The sequence below is a fragment of the Aotus nancymaae genome, unplaced genomic scaffold (assembly GCF_030222135.1).
Source record: "Aotus nancymaae isolate 86718 unplaced genomic scaffold, 86718_ANA_hifiasm-v0.15.2.pri h1tg000064l_0, whole genome shotgun sequence".
Lineage (NCBI taxonomy): Eukaryota > Metazoa > Chordata > Mammalia > Primates > Aotidae > Aotus > Aotus nancymaae.
This window is the reverse complement of record NW_026988478.1, coordinates 6269393-6290658: the sequence shown is the minus strand read 5'-3', so window position 1 is coordinate 6290658 and position 21266 is coordinate 6269393. Positions and strand designations below refer to the sequence as shown.

At 35.8% G+C, this 21266-nt stretch overlaps 1 protein-coding gene across 1 annotated transcript in view; it reads right to left on the bottom strand.

Moving 5' to 3' along the window:
- Positions 1-21266, bottom strand: part of COMMD10 (COMM domain containing 10) — a 142507-nt gene that overhangs the window by 59041 nt on the left and 62200 nt on the right. The window lies entirely within an intron of this gene.

Below are 21266 nucleotides of genomic sequence, written 5' to 3'. Positions count from 1 at the left end.
GTTGTACCTGGACAATTCTCGTCATTTTACTGTTGAGAACAACAAAGGTATTATGTTGGGATATTTATTGTACTGTTCTCACCAAGGAAGTAGCACCACATTAAATAAGGGTAAAATTACCCCGTTATAACAGATGAGGTGGAACTTCTTTAAGTCTGAAAGAAACTTCATATCTACTCTATTATAAAGAAGAAACCAAGAGGGGGAAAGAGAAAGAAAGGAGGAAAGGGAAGGAGCAAACACTCATGGTTTAGGAACCTCATGAATTAATAAACACCCACACAGTTTTAAGACATTCTAAACTATATGTCTAAACATGTTAATCCCTGAAAAAGGAAGTCTCCCAGCAATAAAAATCAAATATTTTGGCATTTACTAGAATTCTAACAGTATTTACATGAATAGCATTTCTAAAATCTAATTCCATCACTTTAGTCAACATGTTAGTATCTAGTATTTTAAATATGGCTTTAAAGGAAAATGTACCACTGAAAAACTATTTGAAGAAATAAATTATATTTACCAAGAAAAAGAAATAAAAAATGGAACATACAAACAACAGAATCCTATGTGGTCATTTAAAATGATGTTGCTGAGTAGAAGCTCATTTACTGACAATAAAAGATGTTGTTTACAATATAATGCCTTATGAGGAAAGAAAACTAGTTTACAATGGACAGATTTGGAAAGATATATGCTAATTAAATATGTCACTCAAAGTGATTTCCTCTAGGTAGAATTGTAGGTGAATTTTCTTACATTTTCTGATTTTTCCCTCAATGTAAATTACTTGCGTAATTTTAGAAAAGTATAAAAGAATTTTTGAAAAGATAAAATCAAGATTCTTTAAACATAAAATTTATGAACAAGAATTTCTTTCTACATATTCATTTACTATTACATTTCATTTTCAACCAGTATATAATTTGTGAAATACCTGTTTTAGTTAACAATTCACAACAATCATAACAAATATATAGTTTCACTGATGTCATAATAGCACAGTTACTGACTGTATGCAAAATTTATATAAATTCCAAATAATCAACCAATTTTTAAAAGCTTAAAATATGATATATTTTTTAAAATTTTGTATAATTTGCTACTTCATTGATTATACTTAGGAATCAAACATTTATGAAACAAGCAAGTTAAAAGAATTTGTAAAAAATTAGATTATATTAATCCTGTCCATCTCTTTTTTTATGCTGGTAGCAAAAGGTGGGATAATCGGTGAGATAAAGGACAACACTACTTCATCAACCCTGTTTTGATCCCTTTGTTCATCTATGGCCCTAGTTATGGTATATTCCTACTGCCTTATGAATATCATTCTCCAACATATGATAAAAATAACTACAATTGACTGTTCCCTGTACACTAACTGAAGAGCTGTCTTCAGCAGATCCTCAAATATATCCAGATACAGACCAAAAACACAGAACTGATGGTGCTGAGTTGATGCTAAATATCCAAATAGAAAACACACAAACCAGACTCATAATCAGTAGGCATCTTAGGATAGCCACATTTCCAAATAAGTCCAGTGATGTAAGACTTGAGGATCTGATTAAATCCTTAAAGCACTTTAGTTTTTTAAAATATGGACATGACATTTCCGAAAGGTTGCAGTTTTGGATCAAAAGTATTAAGGACAGTTGAGAAACTGTGATAAAAATAAAGAGAAGATTTTATATAAAAACTTAATAAAAGAATCTTCCCTTTCCCAATACCATCAAAACAGCCAAAAGTATCCAACAACTTGTTCTGAGAAATATATAGTTACAATTATTCTTCCTCTTCATGTAAGTTTAACTTCCTTTAAATAATTACCATATAAAGAAAAAATCTGAAAAAAACTATAATCTTCACAATCCATTAAAGACATATTTAAGTATTCACACAGTAACTAACACTGTAAATATGCTTAAAATCTTATTTAAACTATGCCAGGAAAAAAGAGTGTTTGTTAACTCCTTTTATTGCCAAAATAATTGAGACTAGATTCAATATTCAATAATGCAATTTATTCATAAGAAAACTTAATCTAGACATCTTTACCTTGTCTTGAAGGCAAAATTTATAACAATACCCTCAAAATCAGAACACTAGATTCAGAAGAGCAATTCAGAAAATCACCACTGATGTTTAAAAGCTAATAATTCAAACAACATATACAATTCTCACATGAAATTAATACTCCACTATTTCCAGCGGATGCTGGGTATATTATCAACCAAGGAAGCAAGAGATCAAGGAGTAGCCACTGGACACACATTGGGAACTCCTAGGATACAGAATAAATCTTCATATAATTAGACCACTTCAGTTTCCAAGCTGATGCAGGGTAAAGGTTCAGAAAAAAATCAGCTTTCAAGTTTTACAGGTATTCACTCCTTTGTCTTAAAGGATAAACTGTACAGTTGATCAAGCCACAAAGATCTGAACATTCAAATTAAAAGTCTCTGAGTGATCCTGGAAAATAATGCATATTTATGAGGCTCCTTTACAAACCTCTAGGGAAGCTGTATTAGTCCATTTCCATACTGCTTTTAAGAACTGTACAAGACTGGGTAATTTATAAAGGAAAGAGATTTAATTGACTCACAGTTCAGCATGGCTGGGAAGCCTCAGGAAACTTACAATCATGGCAGAAGGCGAAGGGGAAGCAAGGCACCTTCTTCTCAAGACGGCAGGAAGGAGAAGTGCCAAACAAAGCGGGGAAGAGCCCCTTGTAAAACTCTCAGATCTCCTGAGAACTCACTCACTATCACAAGAACAGCATGGAGGAACCACCCCCATGATTCAGTTGCCTCCACCTGGTCTCTCCCTTGATATGTGGGGATTATGGGGATTGTGAGGATTGTAATTCAAGATGAGATCTGGGTGGGGACACAAAGCCTAACCATATCAGAGACTATGGCTAGGTTCCAGCTATATTTCTGGATAGTTTCTCCCTCTCCATCACTCACCACCCTGCCTCCAAACACACATAACCAATATCCTCACTTTCCACCTGGCTCAATTTAGATTCCAGGGTCAGTTACTAAAATTTACTCTTTTGTAGACATAGGCATACCTCTTTTTCTTATTCCCTTTCACTGGAAACACCTGACAAAGATAAAACTGTGATTAAACCCAGTTATCCACCTACTCCACATGTGTACCTGAGCAATTAAGAATAGATGAAGAAAAATATACAACCTGCCAACAGTTCTTTTCTCAAATTCATGATCACATATCACAATTGGGCAATCGGCACTGTGTAGTAACAGTAAAATACCCTAAAATACCTAGTTTGTTCATTTGTCTGATATCCAAGATTAACTATTTCACACTTTGTTCTCTGTCCTCAAACCTACTAAGACTGCCCCATTCTCCCAACCTCATGACTGCAGCATTGAGAAAATAGAAGCAATCAGACGATTACAACTTTCTCTTTCCACCATCAAAACCACCTACCTTGACTCATACTCTTCTTTGTCTACTGAAGACAGATGAAATGTTCCAACTCCAATCAATCCAACCTTTCCATTCAGAGATGCTCTAAATCTCACATCTCACTTTCTCAAGAAGTGTATTAATATATCCCTCTCCATTATGAATCATTTTCTTCACCCTTGGATCTGTAGCATCTGCATACGAACCTCCTCTAATATCTCCAGTTACTTAATCCACATTCACCTACATCAACTGTCCTATTTCCCTACTTTTTGAAAGAGTTACCTGTATCATTGCTTCCACTTTCTCACCTCATATTCTTTACTCAGTTTATCTCAATCAGGTTTCCTTCTCTTCCTCTCAATTGTTATTGAAATCATCATTGTCTAGGTCATCAGAGAAGTCAACTTTACAAAATCCAAGTCACACATGTCTGTTCTTCTCTTTTCTGACCTCTCAAATAGCATTCAATGCTGCCCTTCATCTTGAAATATTTTCTTCTCCTGTCCCACAAAGTGATCACCAATGATCTCCATGTCACTAAATTCATTTTTTAACACTATATAGTGATTATATGCTCAGGCTATGGAGTCAGACAGACCTGGGTTCAAATTACTGCACCATCACTTTCTAGTATCCAATTTAAAGAAAGATGCTTAATTACTGAGTCTTGGTTTCTTGATCTACTTAACAGGAAAATACTAGCACCTACTTCATGGCTGTGAGAATTATCTTCTTTCTCTGCCCCTACTTCCCTCTAACTTTACTTAGTAGCAACATGTGACATGATTCACCCCTAACAAATGCTCTCTTCCTTTGGTATTTGGTTGTTCCCTTCCAGTCACTGTCATAAACTCCTCCAATTCTACTTGCCATTTAAATGTTAGCATTCATGGAGTTCTATGTCTTCTAAGTGATTTCTTCCATTCTCATGCCTGAAATTATAATCTCAATGATTTCCAAACCTCAATGTCTAGTCTACAATTTCTCCCATGTCTCAGGCTACAAACCTAACAATCTCCACCTGGATATTTCAGGTACCTTAATATTTGAAATGCTCAAAAGATAAACCTCTGTCCTCTTTCATGTGCTTTTTCCTCCATCTGAAAACTCCTCTGCCTGTCAGTTTCTAATTCCTTGCTATTGGTTTCCATTTACTTCCTCCTTTGTACTAGTCATCAAACTTATATTTACTGGCTTAACATATGTATTTCCTGCTAGCCCATAAACTCCATGATAGAAAATAAAACCTGCCTATACCACGAATACCTTGCCTAGCAACTCATATGTAGTAAAGGTTTAAAAACTATTGCATGAACTGAATTCAAGATGTTTAAAAAGTTACTGCATAAATATTTGCTTTATTGAATTCATTTATTTATTTATTTAGAAAGAGAAAAAAGAAAGAAAGAAAAAGAAAGAGAAGAAGAGAGAAAGAAAGAAAAAAAGAATGAAAGACAGAAAGAAAGAGGAAGAGAAAGATGGAGGGAGAACGGGAATCTTGCTCTATTGCCCAGGCTAGAATGCAGTCTAAAAATGGGTAGTAAAAACCTCCTTTATGCCAATAATTGTGCTTAACAATGGAGACAAGAAGGAATAAGGGAGGAAAATAACAAACAAGCAGCCAACCAATATTTCATTTAAACCTATGAAATGCTATGCAATTGCTGAGGAGTGATTTACTTCCAATTATGCTTTATTGAATTTAGCATTTTACTTGTCTAGATGTCTAATGCATTGTTAATACTTTTATGTCAAAATATTTATGTCATTCATTTACATTATTGTCATTTCTAATACATGAAAATACATCAAATGAAATTTAAAGGTTCTCACAAACATATTCTGTTTTTAAAATTCTACAATTATCAACTGCCTCTGGATTTCAGAGACTGCAGGATTCAGAAGTTAGAAAAGACAAGTGAAGATTGTATTTGCTTCCTTACTGTGGAATCCCACAAATTTTTTTAAAAAGAATTTTAGTAAAACAACGGTATTTTAATTATGAATTGCCTAAAATGTTTGGAGTATTTTAACAGAGATTTTCTCCTCCAAGTCTCTATTATCATTTTCTCCACATAAATACCAACCTCTAATGGTATATTAATATTGTGTATTTTCACTCATCAAAGTTAAGTAGCATCTGAAACAATATTTTTCTTAGCTTATAAAGTCTCATTATGGATAAATGCAGACTTTCCATTTGACAGCCTGAAATATGAAAAAAAAAATTACACACACACCCCCACAAACATGGAGGAGGTTTGCTTTATGTTATGTAGGAGTTATATACACGTGATTTGTATCAATATACTTGACTACATAATACTGTCTTTTAAAAAGTCATGTTGACCACAAAGCAAAAAAAAAAAAAAAAAAAAAAATACATTAACTAGAGGGAAAACATTTCTGTATTTGCTCTTATTTAGAAAACATAAAACCTTGAAAGATAATTTCACTGAGAAATTGATCACAATAAAAAAGGATACAAAACAAACTAAGAATCAGAAAACTAAGAGTCACAAAACCTTAAAAATATTTAAATAAATTTGATTCCAAAGAAGCAGGTTTTGTTTTCAACATATCTTGGCAATTATCTAACAAATAAGAATTATTTCTATTTTCTCTAACTGCTTAAGTATTTGATCAGATTGCTTCTACATGTTCTATAATAAATAAAATACACATAACAAAAGCTTGTTTAATTTGTACACTAATGTAATACAAAAGTTTAAAAGAGAGGGCACTATGATATTACAAAAATATCTGGGCTTTTTACTGGTCTCCTAAAATCCAAAGTAATTAATTACCTAGTTATTAAAGAACCTATTTTTGAAATAGTAGTGTTACATCTTTCTCCAGAAGCTATGAAATCCTCCAAATGCAACCTTTACATTTCTGTGTGTATTCCCCAAAATGATTTCAGAAAGCCATTTATCAAACTATACAAGATGTTTTGATTTATTCTGGTTTATACCCTTTCACACAGTAATCATCCTCTGGAGGAATAACCCTAAATCCTAAGAAGGCTTCATTCATTAATTCATTCATTCATAATGCATAAATGTTTACTGAGCATCTAAGTATATATACACAAAGATGTTTATTACAATGTAACAGGAAAATACTAGAAACAAACCCAGTATTTGACAGAAGAAAAATTATTAAGAAATCCTAGTATGTCTGTCACAGCCGTAATATAAAGTAGTCATTTAAAATATATTAATGATGAATATGAAAGAATACAAAAAATGATTTGCTACAGCATTAAGGGAAAAAAGGCAGAATATACACTCAAACAAGTTATATGATCAGATTCTGGAAAAAAAAGTTTGTATTAAATAAACACTGAAATAAAAAATAGAGTGCCTGCATCTTCGTGGTAAGTGTAACAAGTTTTCCTTCCACATTTCTATAATTTTTAAGTTTTCTACAGTAAACACATACAGCTTTGGTAACAGAAAAATGAATCACAATGATTTTAAAACAAAGGCAAGCAACATTAAAAAATCATTTCACTTAAGAGAGGACAATAATATTAATCCTGTTTGCAGATGACATAATCCTGTATGTTAAAAAAAAAAATCCCTTAAAATGCCACAAAAAGTAAAACAACAAAAAACAAACAAACGAAAAAGAACAAATTCAGTAAAGTAGGATAAACCTTAAAAAATCACCATACAAAAATCAGATGCATTTCTTCGCAAAAATAATGATCTGGCTGAAAAAGAAACCAAGAAAACAATCTTATTTATGTGCTCCCACTTTCCCAGTCACCACTCCTCTTCCCAGCCCCCTTCTACTATGCCATTGCTAAGAGAGTAAAAAGAATAAAATGCCTAGAAATAAATATAACCAAGGAAGTGAAAGATCTGAAAACTTTAAAACACAAATTAAAGAAATTGAAGATGACAGAATTAAGTAGTAAGATATCCCATGTTCATGGATTGGAAGAATTAATATTGTTAAAATGTCCATACTACCTAAAGCAACATACAGATTCAGTAAAATCCTATTAAAATTCCAATGGCATTTTTCACACAAATAGAGAAAAAAATTCTAAAATTTGCAGGGAATCAGAAAAGACCCTGAATAACCAAAATCATCTTGAGAAAGTAAAACAAAGTTAGAAGTATCACACTTCTTAATTTTAAATTACATTTTAAAGTTATAGTAACCAAAACAGTATGATACTGGCATAAAGTCAGACACACAGACAAAGGAATACTACAGAGAGCCCAGAAATAACCCAAGTACACATGTTCAATTAATTTTTGACAAGACCACCAAGAAGATGCAATAACTAAAGAATCGTCTCTTTAATAAACGGTGCTGGGAAAACTGAATATCCATGTGCAAAACAGTGAAACTGGACTTTTACACCAAACACAAAAATCAAACTCAAAAGAGATAAAAGACCTAAACATAAAAGATCTGAAACCACAAAACTCCTAGAAGAAAGCACAGAGAAAAAGCTCCTTGACGTTGGTCATAGTCATATTTTGAATTATCACACCAAAAGCTTGAGGAACAAAAGCAAAAAATAAACAAGTAGAACTACATCAAACTAAAAGCTCCTGTACAGCAGAGGAAACCATCAACAAAAAATACAGCCTACGGACTGGAAGAAAAATTTGCAAACCATGTATCTGATAAGGGGTTAATATCCAACATGTATAAGGTACTCACACAATTCAACAGCAAAATAATAACTTGATTCTAAAAGGGGCAAAGGACCTAAATAGACATTTCTCCAAAGAAGACATAAGAATGGCCAACAGATATATGAAAAGATGTTCAATATCACTAACCATTAGGGAAATGCAAACAAAACCAAAATGAAATATTATCTCACAGTTGTTAGAATGCCTATTATCAAAAACACAATAGATTACAAATGCTGGTTAGAATGTGGAGAAAAAGGAACCCTTGTACACTGATGGTGGAAATGTAAATTGGTATAGCCATTAAGGAAAACAGTTTGAAGGTTCCTCGAAAAATTAAAACTAGAACTAGCAGGAATCTCCTGCTTGGTATATATCCAAAGAAAATCAATCCAGTATCTTGAGATATCTGCACACCCATGTTTGTTGCAGCATTATTCATAATAGCCAAGATATGGAAACAACATCGTAAGTATCCATCAATAGACAAAGTGTGATATATATATGTGTCCATATGCATGCACATATATATATGCATACATATACGTATATATGATGCATAAACACACACACACACACAGAAATATAATTCAACCTTGAAAAAGGATATACTGCCATTTGGAACAACATGGATGAATCTGGAGGACATTATGCTATGTGAAATAAGACAGACATAGAAAAATACTGCATGATCTCACTTACATGTGGAATTTAAAAAAAACGCCTAGTTGAACAGTGGTTATCAGAGACAAGGAGAGGGAGAAAATGGCGAGAAGCAGGTCAATGCATATAAATTTGCAGTTACATAGGATAAATAAGTCTGAAGATCTGATATACAGCATGAGGACTATAGTTAATAATATTGTATTGTAAAGTAAAATTTTGCTGGGAAAAAGATACTAGGTGCTTTTACCGTTCACACAAAAAAGGTAATTATGGCAGGTAATGGATGGGTTAATTTTTGTAATGGCAGCAATAATTTTACTATGTATATTTATAACAAAATAGCAAGTTGTATACCTTAAATATATATAATTTAAAAAGCCACTCAACAATGTTAAACATGTGAGAGGATGATTTTTTTAATATTTGAATTATGTCCTATCAGTTGAATTATCTTCTTTGTACGTCTAAGGGTGAGAAAGTATTCTTTAGTGTGATTTATTCTAATAAAGATATGATATGGGATACGTCAACAACAACAACAAAAGGAAAATTCAGACCAACTCATGTACATAGCTAAAAAATTTGAAGGTCCTTCCTAATCAGTCAATACTAACAACACCTTTAAAATGAAAATATTTTAAATTTCCATAACAAGAATTCATGATTTGAATTGCATACATATTTTTCTCTGAGAAACTTGTCTTAAATAGATCTGAGGACATCTTTTCTTTTTAACTGATACAGCTTATTTGCTCACAAGACATCATTGATTTCATGTAGCCCTTATGACAATATTTGTTAATAAAGGCAGCCTCTGTTGAATTGACACCATTTATAACTTTACTCACTACATATGAGTAAATGGTGCTTCTAATTGACTAAAAATGTAAAATTGTTTTGACTTAATCAAATAAAGGGAAAAGAGAAAAATTAAATCTAGAATACCTGTAACTACAATCCTATGAAGAAAACAACATTACATTTTAGAATAGCTGTCAACACCTTGAAACATATACACATATTACAAGATCAACAGCTAAATTATTAAATAAACAAAATGATACAGCATCCTACTGATGAACTAGAACTCAAATGAAATTGCCTGGATTCAAATCCTAGCTCTACTGTTCACTAGCTGTAAAACATGGGAATATTATTTAACTTCTCTGTGCTTCCACTTGTCCATTTATCAATAAAATATGAGTAAGAAATCATGCCTGGAAGAGATGTTTTAAATATAAAAGGAAGTGATACCATGTGTAGCACAGAGTAAACACTTTAAAAAAGGACTTTAGCCCAATTTCTCACACTAAACAAAATTTGTCATGTATTTTAGAAATAAGAATGAAGAACTCTTAGAAAACTGATATTAAGAGTCCCAAATTCATTCAAAATCATAATTACCTCTACATAAAGTACTTGCTGTAACCTGGTTATCTAATTTAACATTGAGATAAATAAAATTCTACTGTCAAGGTCATTTTACCTCAGTTATTACAAAAGAAAAAAAAAAGAAACACAAGACTCCTTTCTCATAAGATATACAAATAAAACATGGAATCCCTGTAGTAATAAAACAGGTTTGTCTTCAACAGCAAATTTACTGGGGGAAAAAATGTACTAAAATTAAGAGAAAATTTTAAGTATTTTAAGATATTCAACGTTAAAGTGCTGGTGTCAGTCAAAATATTAACATTTGTTACAAATGACATCATTGTTCTCTACAATAAAGAACTTTCATCTGACTACAACTGGCCTAGAACTAGATACATCATAACCTAATAGAGCCATGGACTATTTTCTTTTTTCTCATAAAGAAATTAATACAAGTGACAGAACGTAACAAAAAAGTCAATAATGTAAGAGCTTTTAATTTATTTTGGCAAATGATCATATACAAATTTAAAAAGCCAAATCATGATGATTTCATTTATTTGTTCTATACATATGTGATTAATAAGCATTAACTTTGTTTATGGAAATAAGAGAACTCTATTGTTCTATACAGATTAGAAATGTAAACACTTAGCATTTCCTTGAACTACTGACTTCACAAATTATATCAATGTTATTTCAAATAACACTGAATGCCAGAAAAGGTTAGATAAGCAAAGCACTCTACTGCCCCCTAATGAAATAAACTTCAAAATAATTCAGAAAACTTTTCGAGATATCTGTGGAACAGGAAAATAATCTGACTTTGCTCAACACAGTACACAAACACTAAGACAATTAACCAAAAACAACTAGAATACATATCAAAATACTGCAGGAAAGCTACAATCCCCCAGTTTTTGTGATAAAATTAGTAGAAAAACAGGAAAGCCTTGAGACAGAAATGTTCTAAGAAAGAAGACCACAGTCACACAGTGTTATCCAGCGTGACAGCAATTAAAACTTTACTGCAGGCTACATTTTCCATGTGTATGTTGGAAATGAAAAAGAAGAAAAGGAGCTCCTTATAAACCACACTCTTCAGTGAATTACAGTAAGTTTTCAGTTCAACAGCTCAAAAGTAAACACCACCAAAATACTCCCTCACAATTTACAGTGACTCTAATCCTCCCGGTTGTTTAATATATGTATATTTTCAGGATAACTACCCTGTAAAATACACATATATAAGAACTGTACCCAATGCTTCCTGTTTTATACAAACACCAATTTTATAAGTATGACAGTTTTCTATTTTAAGATACTTTATATCATAAACTAAGCACTAATCACTTTTAATCTTCCTTTTTATAAAAGCTCTCCTTTCCTTTAATCAACTTGTTTTCTAAAACATGCTCTATATCCTCATTTTACTTAATATTCCAACCTGTGAAGAATTCTCATTTCAGAACAGAGTAAATATTTGAGAAAAAAGTAGTTTATGGTCCTTAATAACAGGAGTTACATAAAAATCAACATAAGGAATAAGATGAAGAGAACAAAGAACAGGATGCCAAGTCATAAAAACAAGAAGATAAACATCATTCTCAGCAAACTGACACAAGAACAGAAAATCAAACACTGCATGTTCTCACTCATAGGCAGGTGTGTTGAACAATGAGAACACATGGACACAGGGAGGGGAGCAACACATACTAGGGTCTGTCTAGGGGAACCAGGGGAGGGACAGCGGTGGGTGGGGAGTTAGGGAGGGATAACACGGGGAGAAATGCCAGATATAGATGGTGGGGAGGAAGGCAGCAAACCACATTGCCATATATGTACCTATGCAACAATCTTGCATATTCTTTGCATGCACCCCAAAACCTAAAACGCAATAAAATATATGTAAATAAAAAACACAAGGAGATAAACAAAGGCAAGAGCAATAATTCCAGGCAGCAGTTCATTGAGGAAAACAGGTATAGTAGTTAACTGTTCCTTTACAGCTAGGGCACACCATATCACTTGGAGATGGTATGTTTCTGCCCAGGTGGTGGTAGCTCTACACTTCATTATGTGTCTATTGTTTAGGAGATACATACAACACACAGGCACTAAATGTGTTCAATGCTATAAAAGAGAAAGGCAATACAAAGAAGTCACTTAATGAAAGGGAAGTATCCTTTATGTATGTGTGCTTCTGCTCTTCTTCCTCAGCGTATTTGTTAATTAAAATGGTGCTCTAGTTCTGCAAGTTATAAGGTTAATCAATGTGCATATATACATTTATTCAAATTTTCAAAATACGAACACACAGAAAAATATAAATGTACTCAAGCTTATATTTCAAATGAATTAGATTTCACATCTAGATATTCACATCTTTCCTGAATAATCTGAATGTCTTATTAACATGGCTGTCTTACTTGAAGCATTACTCTGTTATTCCTACAACCTAAAAATATAACAGACACATAGGCATACTTTGAAGATATAAGAAAGATGCTAGAAGGATTTGGAAAAGGACTTTGGAAATGCTTCCAAAGTCAAGCATTGAGGAAATCATGATGCTTAAAGCATATCCAATATATGCGGTCAAAATAGTATACTTCCAACATATAAAATGCTTTTAGCTACACAGACTTAACATTAGGTAGTGATGAAAAACAAAACAAAAGAAGTATACAGCTACTTGGAATGTGCATGTATGCATGTATTTTCACTCATGGAATAGTTCCAGTATACGCTACTGAGTTCCAGATCATTATCCTACACCTAAAAGAATACACTACTCATTTCATGGAAGAAAAAAAAGGGACTTTCCAAGCTCTTTTTCCTCTCCCTTATTTCCAGGAAACATACATATGAAAAATATAATCGAAGGAGGATCCAAGATGGCCGCTTAGGAGGAAGTCGGGATTGCAGCTCCGAGAGAAGGCGCAGAGGGTGAGTGGACGCTGCATTTCCAGACGGATTTTTACTGCCCACAGACCAGGAGATTCACAGGAGGAGAAGCCCCACGGGTCGCCAGCACCACTGGTTTGAGCGGCGTGGCCGCTCAGCCTACGCCCTGGGGCAGGGGGCAGTGGCTTCTTATGCAGAGCGAGAGAGACAGAGTTCCCTCTGAGCCAGCAAGGGGAGCTGAAGCAGGGAGCCAAGCCAGGAGACCCCCGGGCAAGGGAGTGCCACGAATCTCAGAGCCGCTGCTTCGGCTGACGCAGCGGTGCACAGGGCAGCGGATTTTCACTGCCCACAGACAAGGAGATTCACAGGCGGAGAAGCTCCACGGGTTCCCAGCGCCGCTGGTTGGACCAGAGCAGCCGCTTGGCCTGCACCGGGGGCGGGGAGCAGCGGCTCCTTGAGCAAAGTGAACGAGACTGTGTCCCCTCTGGGCCAGCAAGGGGAGCTGTGGCAAGGAGGCAAGCCAAGAGATTACCGGGCAAAGAGGGCCCCTCTGGAAACACGGCTGAACCCGGGACGGTCCAGCTCTGTGGGGGAGGGGCGTCCTCCATTGGGAAACACCCTGCAGTTCCCAGGGCAATTTTCCGTAACCAAGACAACCCGCCACTACAGAGACTCCGTCACTACAGGGGCGGGCCAGCATAGCGGAAGCAGTTCTAACTACACCCACAGGACTGCAGGGAAGCTCACACGGAAGCTGGGCGGAGCCCAAAACAGCTCAGCGAAGCCTCTGCAGGCTGAGTGTGACTAGACTGCCACCTTGTGGGCAGGGAAAACGGTAGCAACACAGCTGAAAAGCATAAAGCGCTAATCCCCTGGGCCAGAACACCTGGGGAGAAGAAAAGGGGGTTTATGAGTTCAGCTGCTGCAGACTTAAAATTACCAAAATCAGAAAGACAGCAGCTACAAAGTTAATAGTCAGATAAATCCACAAAGATGGGAAGAAACCAGCACAAAAAGGATGAAAACACCCAAAACCAGAACACCTCTCCCCCTACAAGGCAGCATAACTCCTCATCAACACGGGAACAAGACTGGACGGAGAATGAGTGTGATGAAATGACAGAATCAGCTTTCAGAAAATGGATAATGAGAAACCTCTGTGAGCTAAAAGAACATGTTCTAACCCAATGCAAAGAAACTAAGAACCTTGAAAAAAGACTTGATGAAATGCTAACGAGAATGGACAACTTAGGAATATGAGTGAATTGATGGAGCTGAAAAACACAACACGAGAACTTCGTGAAGCATGCACAAGTTTCAACAGCAGAATTGACCAAGCAGAAGAAACGATATCGGAAGTCGAAGATCAACTCAATGAAATAAAACGAGAAGGGAAGATTAGAGAAAACAAGGTAAAAAGGAATGAACAGAGTCAACAAGAAATATGGGGCTACGTGAAAAGACCTAATCTACATTTGATAGGTGTACCTGAATGTGACGAAGAGAATGCAGCCAAGCTGGAAAATACTCTTCAGGATATTATCCAGGAAAACTTCCCAAACCTAGCAAGGCAGGCCAATATTCAAGTCCAGGAAATACAGAGAACACCACAAAGATATTCCTCAAGAAGAGCAACCCCAAGGCACATAATCATCAGATTCACCAGGGTTGAAATGAAGGAGAAAGTACTAAGGGCAGCCAGAGAGAAAGGTCGGGTTACCCACAAAGGGAAACTCATCAGACTCACAGCAGATCTCTCAGCAGAAACCCTACAGGCCAGAAGAGAGTGGGGGCCGATATTCAACATCCTTAAAGAAAAGAACTTTCAACCCAGAATTTCATATCCAGCCAAACTAAGCTTCATAAGTGAAGGAAAAATAAAATCCTTTGTGAACAAGCAAGTACTCACAGATTTCATCACCACCAGGCCTGTTTACAAGAGCTCCTGAAGGAGACACTACACATAGAAAAAAACAACCAGCACCAGCCACTCCAAAAACGCACGAAATGGTAAAGAGCAGCAACACAATGAAGAATCTGCATCAACCAATGGGCAAAACAGCCAGCTAGCATCAAAATGACAGGAGCAAACTCACACATGACAATATTAACCCTAAATGTAAATCGACTAAATGCCCCAATCAAAAGACACAGACTGGCAAATTGGATAAAAAGCCAAAACCCATCAGTGTGCTGTATCCAGGAAACCCACCTCACATGCAAGGATACACAAAGGCTCAAAATAAAGGGATGGAGGAAGATTTACCAAGCAAATGGAGAGCAAAAAAAAGCAGGAGTTGCAATTCTCATCTCTGATAAAATAGACTTTAAAGCAACAAAGATCAAAAGAGACAAAGAAGGACATTACATAATGGTAAAAGGATCAATGCAACAAGAAGAGCTAACAATTCTAAATATATATGCACCTAATACAGGAGCACCCAGATACATAAGGCAAGTTCTTAAAGACTTGAAAAGAGACTTAGACTCCCACACATTAATAGTGGGAGACTTCAACACACCATTGTCAATATTAGACAGATCAACGAGACAGAAAATTAATAAGGATATCCAGGACTTGAACTCAGACCTGGAACAAGCAAACCTAATAGACATTTACAGAACTCTCCAGCCCAAATCCACAGAATATACATTGTTCTCAGCACCACATCACACCTACTCTAAAATTGACCACATAACTGGAAGTAAATCACTCCTCAGCAAATGCAAAAGAACGGAAACCATAACAAAGTCTCTCAGACCACAGTGCAATCAAGTTAGAACTCAGAATTCAGAAGCCAACCCAGAATCGCACAGCCTCATGGAAATTGAACAACTTTCTCCTGAATGTTGACTGGATAAACACTGAAATGAAGGCAGAAATAAAGATGTTCTTTGAAATCAACAAGAACGAAGACACCACATACCAGAATCTCTGGGACACATTTAAAGCAGTCTCTAGAGGAAAATATATAGCAATAAGTGACCACATGAGAAGAAAGGAGAGATCTAAAATTGACACCCTATCGTCAAAATTGAAAGAGCTAGAGGAGCAAGATCAAAAAAACTCAAAACCTAGCAGAAGACAAGAAATAACTAAGATCAAAGCAGAATTAAAGGCGATAGAGACACGAAAAACCCTACAAAAAATCAATAAATCCAGGAGCTGGTTTTTTGAAAAGATCAACAAAATAGACAGACCACTAGCCAAACTAATAAAAAAGAAAAGAGAGAATAACCAAATAGATGCAATAAAAAATGATAAAAGGGATATCACCACAGATGCCACAGAAATTCAAACCATCATCAGAGATTATTACAAACAACTCTATGCACATAAATTAGAAAACCTGGAAGAAATGGATAAATTCCTGGACAGTAGTCTCCTCCCATGCCTAAACCAGGAAGAAGTCGAAACCCTGAATAGACCAATAACAAGGTCTGAAGTCGAGGCAGCAATTAAGAGCCTACCACCCAAAAAAAGCCCAGGTCCAGATGGGTTCACAGCCGAATTCTACCAGACATACAAAGAGGAACTGGTACCATTCCTACTGAAACTATTCCAAATAATCCAAAAAGAGGGAATCCTTCCCAAATCATTTTATGAGACCAACATCATCCTAATACCAAAACCCGGCAGAGACTCAACAAGAAAAGAAAACTACAGGCCAATATCCATGATGAACATAGATGCAAAAATCTTCAATAAAATACTGGCAAGCCGATTACAACAGCACATCAAAAAGCTTATCCACCATGATCAAGTAGGATTCATCCCGGGGATGCAAGGCTGGTTCCATATACGCAAGTCTATAAATGTAATTCACCACATAAACAGAACCAAAGACAAAAACCACATGATTATCTCAACTGATGCAGAGAAGGCCTTCGACAAAATTCAACAGCCCTTTATGCTAAAAACCCTCAATAAACTAGGTATCGACGGAACGTATCTCAAAATAATAAAAGCTATTTATGACAAACCGACAGCCAATATCATACTGAATGGGCAAAAACTGGAAGCATTCCCTTTGAAATCTGGCACTAGACAAGGATGCCCTCTCTCACCACTCCTATTCAATATAGTACTGGAAGTTCTAGCCAGAGCAATCAGGCAAGAAAAAGAAATAAAGGGTATTCAATTAGGAAAGGAGGAAGTCAAATTGTCTCTATTTGCAGACGACATGATTGTATATCTAGAAGACCCTATCACCTCAGCCCAAAATCTCCTGAAACTGATAAGCAACTTCAGCAAAGTCTCAGGATACAAAATCAATGTGCAAAAATCACAAGCATTCCTATACACCAATAACAGACTTAAAGAGAGCCAAATCAAGAACGAACTGCCATTCACAATTGCTACAAAGAGAATAAAATACCTAGGAATACAACTAACAAGGAACGTAAAGGACCTCTTCAAGGAGAACTACAAACCACTGCTCAACGAAATAAGAGAGGACACAAACAGATGGAGAAACATTCCATGTTCATGGTTAGGAAGAATTAATATCGTGAAAATGGCCATACTGCCCAAAGCAATTTACAGATTCAACGCTATCCCCATCAAGCTACCAATGACCTTCCTCACAGAACTGGAAAAAACCACCTTAAACTTCATATGGAACCAAAAGAGAGCCCGCATAGCCAAGTCAATTCTAAGCAAAAAGAACAAAGCGGGAGGCATCACACTACCGGACATCAAACTCTACTACAAGGCTACGGTAATCAAAACAGCATGGTACTGGTACCAAAACAGAGATATAGACCAATGGAACAGAACAGAGGCGTCGGAGGCGACACAACATATCTACAACCACCCGATCTTTGACAAACCTGATAAAAACAAGCAATGGGGAAAGGATTCCCTGTTCAATAAGTGGTGTTGGGAAAACTGGCTAGCCATATGCAGAAAGCAGAAACTGGACCCCTTCCTGACACCTTACACTAAAATTGACTCCAGATGGATTAAAGACTTAAACATAAGGCCTAACACCATAAAAACACTAGAAGGAAACCTAGGCAAAACCATTCAGGACATAGGCGTAGGCAAGGACTTTATGACCAAAACACCAAAAGCATTGGCAACAAAAGCCAAAATAGACAAATGGGACCTAATCAAACTCCACAGCTTTTGCACGGCACAAGAAACAGTCAATAGAGTGAATCGGCAACCAACAGAATGGGAAAAAATCTTTGCAGCCTACCCGTCTGACAAAGGGCTGATATCCAGAATTTACAATGAACTAAAAAAGATTTACAAGAAAAAAACAAACAAGCCCATTCAAAAATGGGCGAAGGATATGAACAGATACTTTACAAAAGAAGACATACATGAGGCCAACAAACATATGAAAAAATGCTCATCATCACTGGTCATTAGAGAAATGCAAATCAAGACTACATTGAGATACCATCTCACGCCAGTTAGAATGGCAATCATTAAAAAATCTGGAGACAACAGATGCTGGAGAGGATGTGGAGAAATAGGAACACTTTTACACTGTTGGTGGGAGTGTAAATTGGTTCAACCACTGTGGAAAACAGTGTGGCGATTCCTCAAGGACCTAGAAATAGAGATTCCATTTGACCCAGCAATCCCATTACTGGGCATATATCCAAAGGATTATAAATCGTTCTACTATAAGGACACATGCACACGAATGTTCATTGCAGCACAGTTTACAATAGCAAAGACCTGGAACCAGCCCAAATGCCCATCGATGATAGACTGGACAGGAAAAATGTGGCACATGTACACCATGGAATATTATGCAGCCATTAAAAACGAGGAGTTCACATCCTTCGTAGGGACATGGATGAACCTGGAAAACATCATTCTCAGCAAACTGACACAAGAACACAAAATCAAACACCACATGTTCTCACTCATAGGCAGGTGTTGAACAAGGAGAACACATGGACACAGGGAGGGGAGCACTATACATGGGGGTCTGTTGGGGGGGAGGGGGGATAGCAGGGGGGTGGGGAGTTGGGTAGGGATAGCATGGGGAGAAATGCCAGATATAGGTGAAGGGGAGGGAGGCAGTAAATCATACTGCCACATATGCACCTATGCAACAACCTTGCATGTTATTCACATGTACCCCAAAACCTAAAATGCAATAAAAAAAAAAAAAAGAAAAATATAATCAAGAAAAAAGGGGGAAGGAATGCAAGGAATGAGGGAAGAGGTAATAATTTCATTAGGAAATAAATTGAGAACTTTGAATTAAAATAAATGGATTGGGCCGGGCGCGGTGGCTCAAGCCTGTAATCCCAGCACTTTGCAAGGCCGAGGCGGGTGGATTACGAGGTCAAGAGATCAAGACCATCCTGGTCAAACTGTTGAAACCCCATCTCTACTGAAAATACAAAAAATTAGCTGGGCATAGTGGCGCATGCCTGTAATCCCAGCTACTCAGGAGGCTGAGGCAGGAGAATTGCCTGAACCCAGGAGGCGGAGGTTGCGGTGAGCCGAGATCGCGCCATTGCACTCCAGCCTGGGTAACAAGTGCGAAACTCTGTCTCAAAAAAAAAAAAAAAAAAAAAAAAAAAAAAGGATTTATTTTAGCAAAAAATAAAAGGTTTTATTGACGTTGATGGTAGTAGCCAGCATTTATGGAGCACATGCTGTAATAGTAGGCACTGGACTAAACACTTTACATATACTAGATATTCAGTCTTCATAAAAATTGTGTGGATGGATACTATTACCTATATTTTACAGATAAAGAAACTGAGAATCAAAGATTAAGTAATTTGCCCAAGGTTACACTACACTAAACTGTCGAGCACACAGTAGTCCCCCTACCTCCCCTGTGGGGATACATTCCAACACTCCCAGTGAAGGCCTGAAACCATGAATAGTACTGAACCCCATATATGCTGTTTTCTCCCATATCTACAAACCTATGATAAAGTTAAATTTATAAATAAGGCACTATAAGAGATTAACAACAGTCATAATAAAATAGAACAACAATAACAACATAGTGTAATAAAGCTATGTGAACATGGTCTCTTTCTCTTATCTTACTGTACTGTACTCACCTATTTCAAACGGCAGTTGACCGCGGGTAACTGAAACTACGGAAGGTAAAACTGCTGATACCAGGAAACCACTAGACATACTATAAACAGCTTGACTCTAACCACTAAGTTCATGTTACTTTCCAGTGAAAATGTGTGAAATAAAATGATACTTTTGAAACACTGTAATAAACTAATAAATTCTATATAAGACTCAAGTCAATTGCACAGAATTTTATAGTAATATAACCTGGGCTAGGCACTTGTTAAAGAAGCCAGAAATGTGGATAATATAATGAATAGTAAAAGTTTTAACAAAAAAGTAATAATATCCTTCAATTCCTGTTAGAAACAAAAACATCTCTTCCATTATTCTATTATCACATTCAGCCACTGTAATCTCCTTCCTCAGATCTTCTCTACTACCTCATTCTCAATTTTATTTTGTCTTAAGATGAGATAGTCTTATCTACTTAGGAGGAAAAAGTCACTCCTCCTTTTCTATCTTAAAAGATAATCAATTACAATATAAAATATGATAAAAAGCTCTTGTCATATCTGAAAGATATATTTCCCTATATGCCACAGTATGAAAAACTATTTTACAGCAATGCTTTGATCTTTAATAATCATGTTCAGTTGTTCTGAAATTAATAATAAAGTAAAAAGCACCAAGTGGTGTAAAAAATCTATTTCTCAAAAGCTGGGATTTAAATACATGCAGGCATACTACAAAATAAAATAAAAATACAATTCACACACACGCACAATAAAAATACAATTCAGGTCACCATCATGTTGTTCCAGGCACTAGCTGGACAACAAACAATATTCGCTCTACTACATATATTCAGCTTAAAACATGAAACACTCAGCAATATCCACAAATACCTAAAACATTAAAAAGGTAATTCTGTATGGTCTTCACCAACTACTTTTACTACAGAATTTAAAAGAAGACATTATGAAATATTTTTGTAAGAAAGGTACCTTGCAAGATAAGCTATTTCTTGAGATAGATAAGTAATAGTGATACTTAAATCTGACATCAGTTATCTGTCAAAAAAAATTACACTTATTAATAATTGTTTAACTCAACTATGTTTAAATTTTAAATCCAGAGGGCAAAGACTGCTAAGAATAAAAAGTGTAAGTAAGTCCTAACAAAATACATTCTTTTAATGG